This window comes from Phocoena sinus, chromosome 10, assembly GCF_008692025.1.
Source record: "Phocoena sinus isolate mPhoSin1 chromosome 10, mPhoSin1.pri, whole genome shotgun sequence".
Taxonomy (NCBI): Eukaryota; Metazoa; Chordata; class Mammalia; order Artiodactyla; family Phocoenidae; genus Phocoena; species Phocoena sinus.
The window spans coordinates 95,274,201-95,286,583 of NC_045772.1; the positions used below are offsets into that span (position 1 = coordinate 95,274,201).

At 40.0% G+C, this 12,383-nt stretch overlaps 1 non-coding gene across 1 annotated transcript; it reads left to right on the top strand.

Moving 5' to 3' along the window:
- Positions 1–11,927: 11,927 nt before the first annotated feature.
- LOC116761468 lies at positions 11,928–12,032 on the top strand. The gene has a single exon (XR_004352033.1). It is a non-coding gene; the product is annotated as a U6 spliceosomal RNA (small nuclear RNA).
- Positions 12,033–12,383: the final 351 nt, after the last annotated feature.

The following is a 12,383-nucleotide window of genomic DNA, read 5'->3' on the forward strand; positions in this document are numbered from 1 at the left end:
TAAAGGGAAGTGGTGATATATTTTGAAAACATTTTCCATAAAAGGCATCCGAAATGCATTTTTGACTAGAGCAATGATTTTGAAATTAAGTACATTAATTTAGATTTTGTTTGGACCTCTTCTTACTAGTAACTGTTAGGAGGCCTTATCCCAACATTACACTTTTATACTTCATGATGAAATATATCTCTGCTTTACAGGATGAGGAAATGTACGCTGCTGTTTATGTGAATCGAAAAGGGTGGGGGGGAGGTTTCCATATGCTGGAAGTGTTACACCAATTTTGCCTGATGGAAAACCCAAGCCATCCTTTTATCCACTTTCTCCACACCCCTAACTTTACTAATGAAATCCTTCCTTTCTAGTAAATGGCAAAATCTTTTCCCACCTTAGAAGGGGATTTCCTCATGCAATGAACAGAATCAGAAACAATTGTTCCACATTCTCTATGGAAATAACATTCATATTCATAGGATTTACCCTAAAAAACGTGTATGTCTGTGTTCTTGTGTACATATATATTTCTGTTGTTAATACTATTTATTTCTCATTTAAATTTAACATGTAAAAAGCTAGATGACTTTTCCAAATTTTGAGGGTGTGTTAAGGAGATACACAAATGCACACACACACGTACACACACACGATGTCTATTGTGCAAAATCCACTTTGGAAGTCCTATGGGGACACCTCACAGCAATCAGCACGATCCCTCTCAGTCAGATGCAACTGAATTACAATCAGACGCAAGTGTAAATAATATTAAGAGAATCATTCTCTAAGTATTACAATTCCATGGAAAGAGAAAATAAACCAAAATAAATTCCAAACATGCACCCCAGATAGAAAATTCTAAGAGTAGATACAACAAATTTTACTTGCTAATTGACAATCTAGAGAATTCTCATATGGGTGAGTCAATTTAGTGAACTTAAAGTAGTATATATATATTTATCAGAGGAGTATGTATTCAAATATTTAACAATTATGATTATCTCCACCTAATTAGATAAATCAGATTACATGTTTGTGTGTAAATATAAACTCAATTCACCTTATTCAAAAGGAGTGTTATGCAAGTTTCTTCTCCCACTCAACAAATTTAAACATGTACAGCAACTAATTTGTGTTTTTTAAATTCCTTGCGTTAAATTTCCTGTTGTTGATGTTAGATTTAGACTTCCAAATTGTAACATGTTACTAAAGTCTTAGAAAACATTTGACTTCCAGATATGCCCACTGCTGCTGTGATTTACGTTCCGCATCTTGGTTAACAAAGATGTTCTAAATGTAAATACATGACTGACTATTTGAATATTCTTCAAATATTAAGTGATTATTTTAGGGTCACACCTTTGAGTGAGTGTTATGACAAAGGGGCAAAGAAACTTCATAGAACCGGTAAAGGAAAAACATGGAGAGAAGTAGAATTTGGTGTTGCTTTTCATAAGGGATAACATAAGTGATCACCGATCTGAAATTGTTTCTCATCTGTGATGTAGAGAAGTATTAGTTAAAGGTATGAAGACATAGTCAAGTGATAGAGACAATTTTCTTTAGATTTGGCGAAAACCTTCGTGGTAAAGAAGTATACAGTACGAGCCTGTCTTTTTAAAAAGGACTGGTGAAAATACAACAAGAAAAAAAAAGACCGGGGGCTTCCGGGAAGATGGCGGAGGAGTAGGACGCGGAGATCGCCTTCCTTCCCACAGATAGACCAGAAATACATCTACACGTGGAGCAACTCCTGCAGAGCACCTACTGAGCGCTGGCAGAAGACCTCAGACCTCCCAAAAGGCAAGAACCCCCCCCCCCCCCCCACAACGTACCTGGGTAGGGCAAAAGAAAAAAGAATAAACAGAGACAAAAGAATAGGGACGGGACCTGCACCTCTGGGAGGGAGCTGTGAAGGAGGAAAAGTTTCCACACACTAGGAAGCCCCTTCGCGGGCGGAGACTGCGGGTGGCGGAGGTGGGAGCTTCGGAGCCGTGGAGGAGAGCACAGCAACAGGGGTGCGGGGTGGAAAGCGGCGAGATTCCCGCACAGAGGATCAGGGCCGACCGGCACTCGCCAGCCCGAGAGGCTTGTCTGCTCCCCCGCCGGGGCGGGCGGGGCTGGGAGCCGAGGCTCGGGCTTCAGTCGGAGCGCTGGGAGAGGACTGGGGTTGGCGGCGTGAACACAGCCTGCAGAAACACGGCTGGCCGGGAGGGAGTGCGGGAAAGTCTGGAGCTGCCGAAGAGGCAAGAGACATTTTCTTGCCTCTTTGTTTCCTGGTGCGCGAGGAGAGGGGATTCAGGGCGCCGCTTAAAGGAGCTCCAGAGACAGGCGCGAGCCGCGGCTAAAAGCGCGGACCCCAGAGACGGGCATGAGACGCTAGGGCTGCTGCCGCCACCAAGAAGCCTGTGTGCGAGCACAGGCCACTATCCACACCTCCCCTCCCGGGAGCCTGTGCAGCCCGCCACTGCCAGGGTCCCGGGATCCAGGGACAACTTCCCCGGGAGAACGCACGGCACGCCTCAGGCTGGTGCAACGTCACGCTGGCCTCTGCCGCCGCAGGCCCGCCCCGCCCTCCGTGCTCCTCCCTCCCCCCCGGCCTGAGTGACCCAGAGCCCCTGAATCAGTGGCTCCTTTAACCCCGTCCTGTCTGAGCGAAGAACAGACGCCCTCCGGCGACCTACACGCAGAGGCTGGGCCAAATTCAAAGCTGAGCCCCTGGGAGCTGTGAGAACAAAGAAGAGAAAGGGAAATCTCTCCCAGCAGCCTCAGGAGCAACGGATTAAAGCTCCACAATCAACTTGATGTACTCTGCATCTGTGGAATACCTGAATAGACAACGAATCATCCCAAATTGAGGAGGGGGACTCAGAGCAAGATTTATGATTTTTTCTCCCTTTTCCTCTTTTTGTGAGTGTGTATGTATATGCTTCTGTGTGAGATTTTGTCTGTATAGCTTTGCTTCCACCATTTGTCCTAGGGTTGTATAAATCCGTTTTTTTCTCTCTTAATAATTATATTTTATTTTAATAACTATTATATTTTATCTTTATTTTATTTTACTTTATCTTCTTTCTTTCTTTTTTCCTTCCTTCCCTCCTTCCTTCCTTCCTCCCTCCCTCCCTCCCTCCCTCCTTTCTTCTTTCTTTCTACTTCTACTAGTTCTTTCTTTCTACTTTTTCTCCCTTTTATTCTGAGCCATGTGGATGAAAGGCTCTTGGTGCTACAGCCAGGAGTCAGTGCTGTGCATCTGAGGTGGGGGAGCCAACTTCAGGACACTGGTCCACAAGAGACCTCCCAGCTCCACGTAGTAACAAACGGCGAAAATCTCCCAGAGATCTCCATCTCAACACTAGCACCCAGCTTCACTCAATGACCAGCAAGCTACAGTGCTGGACATCCTATGCGAAACAACTAGCAAGACAGGAACAGAACCCCACCCATTAGTAGAGAGGCTGCCTAAAATCATAATAAGTCCACAGACACCCCAAAATACACCACCAGATGTGGACCTGCCCACCAGAAAGACAAGATCCAGCCTCATCCACCAGAACACAGGCACTAGTCCCCTCCAGCAGGAAGCCTACAGAACCCACTGAACCAACCTTAGCCACTGGGGACAGACACCAAAAACAATGGGAACTACGAACCTGCAGCCTGCAAAAAGGAGACTCCAAACACAGTAAGATAAGCAAAATGAAAAGACAGAAAAACACACAGCAGATGAAGGAGCAAGATAAAAACCCACCAGACCTAAACAAATGAAGAGGAAATAGGCAGTCTACCTGAAAAAGAATTCAGAATAATCATAGTAAAGATGATCCAAAATCTTGGAAATAGAATAGACAAAATGCAGGAAACATTTAACAAGGACCTAGAAGAACTAAAGATGAAAAAAACAATGATGAACAACACAATAAATGAAATGAAAATTACTCTAGATGGGATCAATAGCAGAATAACTGAGGCAGAAGAACGGATAAGTGACCTGGAAGATAAAATAGTGGAAATAACTACTGCAGAGCAGAATAAAGAAAAAAGAATGAAAAGAACCAAGGACAGTCTCAGAGGCCTCTGGGACAACATTAAACACACCAACATTCGAATTATAGGGGTTCCAGAAGAAGAAGAGAAAAAGAAAGGGACTGAAAATATTTGAAGAGATTATAGTTGAAAACTTCCCTAATATGGGAAAGGAAATAGTTAATCAAGTCCAGGAAGCACAGAGAGTCCCATACAGGATAAATTCAAGGAGAAACACACCAAGACACATATTAATCAAACTGTCAAAAATTAAATACAAAGAAAACCTATTAAAAGCAGCAAGGGAAAAACAACAAATAACACACAAGGGAATCCCCATAAGGTTAACAGCTGATCCTTCAGCAGAAACTCTGCAAGCCAGAAGGGACTGGCAGGACATATTAAAAGTGATGAAGGAGAAAAACCTACAACCAAGATTACTCTACCCAGCAAGGATCTCATTCAGATTTGATGGAGAAATTAAAACCTTTACAGACAAGCAAAAGCTGAGAGAGTTCAGCACCACCAAACCAGCTCTACAACAACTGCTAAAGGAACTTCTCTAGGCAAGAAACACAAGAGAAGGAAAAGACCTACAATAACGAACCCAAAACAATTAAGAAAATGGGAATAGGAACATACATATCGATAATTACCTTAAATGTAAATGGACTAAATGCTCCCACCAAAAGACACATATTGGCTGAATGGATACAAAAACAAGACCCATATATTTGCTGTCTACAAGAGACCCACTTTAGACCTAGAGACACATACAGACTGAAAGTAAGGGGATGGAAAAAGATATTTCATGCAAACGGAAACCAAAAGGAAGCTGGAGTAGCAATTCTCATATCAGACAAAATAGACATTAAAATAAATACTATTAGAAGAGACAAAGGACACTACATAATGATCAGAGGATCGATCCAAGAAGAAGATATAACAATTGTAAGTATTTATGCACCCAACATAGGAGGACCTCAACACATAAGGCAAATACTAACAGCCATAAAAGGGGAAATCAACAGTAACACATTCATAGTAGGGGACTTTAACACCCCACTTTCACCAATGGACAGATCATCCAAAATGAAAATAAGGAAACACAATCTTTAAATGATACATTAAACAAGAAGGATTTAATTGATATTTATAGGACATTCCATCCAAAAACAACAGAATACACATTTTTCTCAAGTGCTCATGGAACATTCTCCAGGATACATCATATCTTGGGTCACAAATCAAGCCTTGGTAAATATAAGAAAATTGAAATTGTATCAAGTATCTTTTCCGACCACAATGCTATGAGACTAGATGTCGATTACAGGAAAAGATCTGTAAAAAATACAAACACATGGAGGCTAAACAATACACTACTTAATAACGAAGTGACCACTGAAGAAATCAAAGAGGAAATCAAAAAATACCTAGAAACAAGTGACAATGGAGACACGACGACCCAAAATCTATGGGATGCAGCAAAAGCAGTTCTAAGAGGGAAGTTTATAGCAATACAATCCTACTTTAAGAAACAGGAAGCATCTCAAATAAACAACCTAACCTTGCACCTAAAGCAATTAGCGAAAGAAGAACAAAAAGAACCCAAAGTTAGCAGAAGGAAAGAAATCATGAAAATCAGATCAGAAATAAATGAAGGAAACAATAGCAAAGATCAATAAAACTAGAAGCTGGTTCTTTGAGAAGATAAACAAAATTGATAAACCGCTAGCCAGACTCGTCAAGAAAAAAAGGGAGAAGACTCAAATCAATAGAATTAGAAATGAAAAAGGAGAAGTAACAACTGACACTGCAGAAATACAAAAGATCATGAGAGATTACTACAAGCACCTCTATGCCAATAAAATGGACAACCTGGAAGAAATGGACAAATTCTTAGAAATGCACAACCTGCCAAGACTGAATCAGGAAGAAATAGAAAATATGAACAGACCAATCACAAGCGCTGAAATTGAAACTGTGATTAAAAATCTTCCAACAAACAAAAGCCCAGGACCAGATGGCTTCACAGGCGAATTCTATCAAACATTTAGAGAAGAGCTAACACCTATCCTTCTCAAACTCTTCCAAAATATAGCAGAGGGAGGAACACTCCCAAACTCATCCTACAAGGCCACCATCACCCTGATACCAAAACCAGACAAGGATATCACAAAGAAAGAAAACTACAGGCCAATATCACTGATGAACATAGATGCAGAAATCCTCAACAAAATACTAGCAAACAGAATCCAACAGCACATTAAACGGATCATACACCATGATCAAGTGGGGTTTATTCCAGGAATGCAAGTATTCTTCAATATACTCAGATCAACCAACGTGATACACCATATTAACAAATTGAAGGAGAAAAACCATATGATCATCTCAATAGATGCAGAGAAAGCTTTCGACAAAATTCAACACCGATTTATGATAAAAACCCTGCAGAAAGTAGGCATAGAGGGGACTTTCCTCAACATAATAAAGGCCATATATGACAAAGCCACAGCCGACATTGTCCTCAATGGTGAAAAACTGAAAGCATTTCCACTAAGATCAGGAACAAGACAAGATTGCCCACTCTCACCACTCTTATTCAACATAGTTTTGGAAGTTTTAGCCACAGAAATCAGAGAAGAAAAGGAAAAAAAAGGAATCCAAATCGGAAAAAAAGAAGTAAAGCTGTCACTGTTTGCAGATGACATGATACTATACACAGAGAATCCTAAAGATGCTACCAGAAAACTACTAGAGCTAATCAATGAATTTGGTAAAGTAGCAGGATACAAAATTAATGCACAGAAATCTCTGGCATTCCTATATACTAATGATGAAAAATCTGAAAGTGAAATCAAGAAAACACTCCCATTTACCATTGCAACAAAAAGAATAAAATATCTAGGAATAAACCTACCTAAGGAGACAAAAGACCTGTATGCAGAAAATTATAAGACACTGATGAAAGAAATTAAAGATGATACAAATAGATGGAGAGATATACCATGTTCTTGGATTGGAAGAATCAACATTGTGAAAATGACTGTACTACCCAAAGCAATCTACAGATTCAATGCAATCCCTATCAAACTACCACTGGCATTTTTCACAGAACTAGAACAAAAAATTTCACAATTTGTATGGAAACACAAAAGACCCCGAATAGCCAAAGCAATCTTGAGAACAAAAAATGGAGCTGGAGGAATCAGGCTCCCTGACTTCAGACTATACTACAAAGCTACAGTAATCAAGACAGTATGGTACTGGCACAAAAACAGAAAGGTAGATCAATGGAACAGGATAGAAAGCCCAGAGATAAACCCACACACATATGGTCACCTTATCTTTGATAAAGGAGGCAAAAATGTACAGTGGAGTAAGAACAGCCTCTTCAATAAGTGGTGCTGGGAAAACTGGACAGGTACATGTAAAAGTATGAGATTAGATCACTCCCTAACACCATACACAAAAATAAGCACAAAATGGATTAAAGACCTAAATGTAAGACCAGAAACTATCAAACTCTTAGAGGAAAACATAGGCAGGACACTCTAGGACATAAATCACAGCAAGATCCTTTCTGACCCACCTCCTAGAGTAATGGAAATAAAAACAAAAATAAACAAATGGGATCTAATGAAACTTCAAAGCTTTTGCACAGCAAAGGAAACCATAAACAACACCAAAAGACAACCCTCAGAATGGGAGAAAATATTTGCAAATGAAGCAACTGACAAAGGATTAATCTCCAAAATTTATAAGCAGCTCATGCAGCTTAATAACAAAGAAACAAACAACCCAATCCAAAACTGGGCAGAAGACCTAAATAGACATTTCTCCAAAGAAGATATACAGACTGCCAACAAACACATGAAAGAATGCTCAACATCACTAATCATTAGAGAAATGCAAATCAAAACTACAATGAGATATCATCTCACACCAGTCAGAATGGCCATCATCAAAAAATCTAGAAACAATAAATGCTGGAGAGGGTGTGGAGAAAAGGGAACCCTCTTGCACTGTTGGTGGGAATGTAAATTGTTACAGCCACTGTGGACAACAGTATGGAGGTTCCTTAAAAAACTAAAAATAGAACTACCATATGACCCAGCAATCCCACTACTGGGCATATACCCTGAGAAAACCAAAATTCAAAAAGAGTCATGTACCAAAATGTTCACTGCAGCTCTATTTACAGTAGCCCAGAGATGGAAACAACCTAAGTGTCTATCATCAGATGAATGGATAAAGAAGATGTGGCACATATATACAATGGAATATTACTCAGCCATAAAAAGAAACGAAATTGAGCTATTAGTCATGAGGTGGATAGACCTAGAGTATGTCATACAGAGTGAAGTAAGTCAGAAAGAGAGAGACAAATACCATATGCTAACACATATATATGGAATTTAAGGAAAAAAATGTCATGAAGAACCTAGGGGTAAGACAGGAATAAAGACAGAGACCTACTAGAGAATGGACTTGAAGATATGGAGAGGGGGAAGGGGAAGGTGTGACAAAGCGAGAGAGAGGCATGGACATATATACACTACCAAACGTAAGGTAGATGGCTAGTGGGAAGCAGCCGCATAGCACAGGGAGATCAGCTCGGTGCTTTGTGACCCCCTGGATGGGTGGGATAGGGAAGGTGGGAGGGAGGGAGACGCAAGAGGGAAGAGATATGGGAACATATGTATATATATAACTGATTCATTTTGTTGTAAAGCAGAAACTAACACACCATTGTAAAGCAATTATAGTCCAATAAAGATGTTAAACAAACAAACAAAAAAACCAAAATAATACCTCATTAAGTTGACCGCACTCTGAATATCAGATGATGTTTAGCTTTACTCCTTTTAATTACCTGGAATGTGCAACAGTGGGACCCAGCAGAAGGCATTATTGGTTGAAAAGTTGCATCTTTCTGCATCAAAAAAACAGTGTCTGATTCTTGGACAGAAAGCACCCTAAGAAATGGGTTTCTGCTTTAAAAGTTTGGAGATCAAGAGTTCTTCGTTCTTTGTGGTATATACATACAATGGAACATTATTCAGCCAAAAAAAGAAAGAAACCGTGTCATTTGTGACAAAATGGATGGACTTTGAGGACATTATTATGCTTACTGAAAAAAAGTCAGACAGATAAAGATGAATACCGTATGATTTCACTTATATGTGAAATCTAAAAACAAACACAAAAATGCCAAATTCATAGAAAAAGAGATCGGATGTTTAGTTACCAGAGGCAGGAGTTGGCGGAGGTAAATTGGATGAAGGTGGTCAAAAAGTACAAGCTTCCAGTTATAAGGTAAATAAATACTAGGGATGTAATATTCAACATGATGACTACAGTTAACACTGCTGTGTGGTATATTTGAAAGTTCAGAGAATAAATCCTAAGAGTTCTCATCACAAAGAAAAAAACTTTTCTTATTTTTTGTATTTATATCAGATGATAGATGCTAGCTAAACTTATTGTGGTACTCATTCCACAATATGTATGTCAACATTGTGTTGTACACCTTAAACTTATACAGTGTTAATAATTATATCTCAATAAAACTGAAGAAAAAGTGATTAGTTCAAACACATCATAAATTGGCTAAAAGCCAGACTGGATTCAAAAGACGCTTGCATTTATTAAAGATTTCAAATACCATTAGCATTCATTAAGGGCCTATAATATTCCAGCCATTGGAAGTTAACCATAATAAAACCATAATAAAACATACCAGCAGTGCTTTTAAGATCCTCACAGCTTAGTGCAGATATAACATCAAAACAAACAATTATAGTGGAACATGAAATTCTGTAATAAAGATATGTACCTAAGTTACGGGAGTTCAAAGCTGCACCAAGTAATTTCATCTGGGTATTCATGAAAGTTTGAAGTGAATCATGAAGCAGGAGGTATATTCCTGGCAGAAAGGTCATGATGGAGAGAGACATTCTAGGCAGAGTATTTAGCACAGGTATATACATCTAACACACGTATATACGTGTGTGGCTCACGTAAGAAAATGCTAATGTTTTCATGGAAAAAAGACAAAAAGTGTCTGTGGGGAAGTGGCGGATGCTAAAGTTGGAAACCTTAAGAACTTTCTTAAGAAGAAACTTACTAATGAGTTTGGGATTTATCCTGTAGGTAATTATGGACCATTCAAAAGTTTTTAAAGAGGACATGTATAGTTAATTTGCATTTTAGGGGAAAAAAAGAGTTGGTCTGTTGGTAGTGTGGAATGGATTTCCTGCCATTTACAGTAAAAGGGCAATGTTAGAGAAGAGCTCAGCGGAAGATTCCTTTGTGATATGCGATGTAATCACAGCAATCATGAGATCGTCTTCAAGTATTTCGTATTGAGTCAAATTCCTAGGGATAAAGTAACACAAAATACTTGGCAATATTCTTGGAAAAGGAAAAAAGAGAATGCAATGCAAAAAAAAAAAGTAATACTTCGGTGTTCTGCCAGGAGACCTTTATTTTACAGATCACTAGACCTTGATAAAGGCTTACTTAAGTCCACACAAATCCATCTCAACAAGTTTCCCTAACTGTGAACAGGAAGGTGGTTTCTTTATCTCCCGGAAGTCCTCTGAAGTTTCTAAAGCAAATTGCGGCACCACTTCCCTGAGCTCTGTTTATCAAGGAGTAAAAAGAGATGCAGCCTCGAAAAAGTAATGGGGGGGAGGGCAGGAAGTAAGAAAAAAGCAACTAGTGAACGTTGTGTTGCGTTCTTGCCAAGCAGCAACGGGTGCCAGCTTGCCTTATGTTCGCATAGGTGACTTCCTGTTCCCTTTCAAGGGAAGAGTCTCAGGATATCTTCAAGATGGCAGTTTCTCCTGCTGAATAAATTAATGAATAAGTGTCACTTTATGTACCTTGCTACATTCATAAGCTATTTGGAGCAATAAAGGGTAATTCCAACAATAATAAATGGTGTTGTTTATTATCTTTATTTTTCTTATCTTCATTACATTAAAAATGTGAGGTCCGGGGTTACTTATTTTCTCTTCATTTAGAATATTCAGAATATATTTGGCATGCAAAAATATATCATATAGAAAATAAATCAGTAATTACCTATTAAAATACAAGATAGGGGCTTCCCTGGTGGCGCAGTGGTTGAGAGTCCGCCTGCCGATGCGGGGGGACAGTGCCCCGGTCCGGGAAGATCCCACATGCGGCTGAGCGGCTGGGCCCGTGAGCCACGGCCGCTGAACCTGCGCGTCCGGAGTCTGTGCTCCGCAACGGGAGAGGCCACAACAGTGAGAGGCCAGCGTACCGCAACAAAACAAAAAAAAACTTTTAGTGATGCCAACGCATAGTGGGAGGGATTTTTTTTTTTTTTTTTTTTGCGGTACGCTGGCCTCTCACTGTTGTGGCCTCTCCCGTTGCGGAGCACAGACTCCGGACGCGCAGGTTCAGCGGCCGTGGCTCACGGGCCCAGCCGCTCAGCCGCATGTGGGATCTTCCCGGACCGGGGCACGAACACGCGTCCCCTGCACCGGCAGGCGGACTCTCAACCACTGTGCCACCAGGGAAGCCCAAGGGAGGGATTTTTTCATAAAACAGACAGCAATCTTGTATTTATTTGCTCCCTAGTTTCCTCAGGCCAGACTGGCTTTCATTACATTCTCTGCTAAAGGAGCAACGCTCAGTCATGAAGAGAGAAGACTGGTAGCAATCAGGCCCCAAGGAAACATGGTCTTTTTCGGACAGATGCCCATCTACAAGCCTGGACAGAAAGGTGAGTGCATCTAAATTTCATTACACTCAACTAATATAATTTATAGGATATCTAAATTGATGGTACACGATACATGCCTAGCAAATCGGTCGTTTAAAATCCATTACAAAGTTTGCTTGAAATATAAAATAAAAATATAGATTGACATGTTCACTTCAGCAGCACATATACTAAAATTAGAATGATACAGAGAAGATTAGCATGCCCCCTATATAAGGAGAATACACAAAATCATGAAACATTTCATTTTTTTTTCCCATAGATATATACTTGTCTTCTGAACATTAAATATATGACATTCTGCATGTCAATCATACTCAACAAAGGGATTTGAAAATATAGATTATGTAGCATAAAAGCTAGAGATTTAGTTTCAATAAGTCTGGGGTGGGGAGCCTTGGAAACTGTATTTTTAAAGTGTTCCTTGGTTGATTCGAATAATAATCAAGTTTTGGAATCACTAAGTGACAGCTTATACAAATTTATAAGCCGACAGTTGAATTATAAGTAAAACAGCAATAAAGAGTATCAAGAACAGGGCTTCCCTGGTGACGCAGTGGTTGGGAGTCCGCCTGCCGATGCAGGGGACACGGGTTCGTGCCCC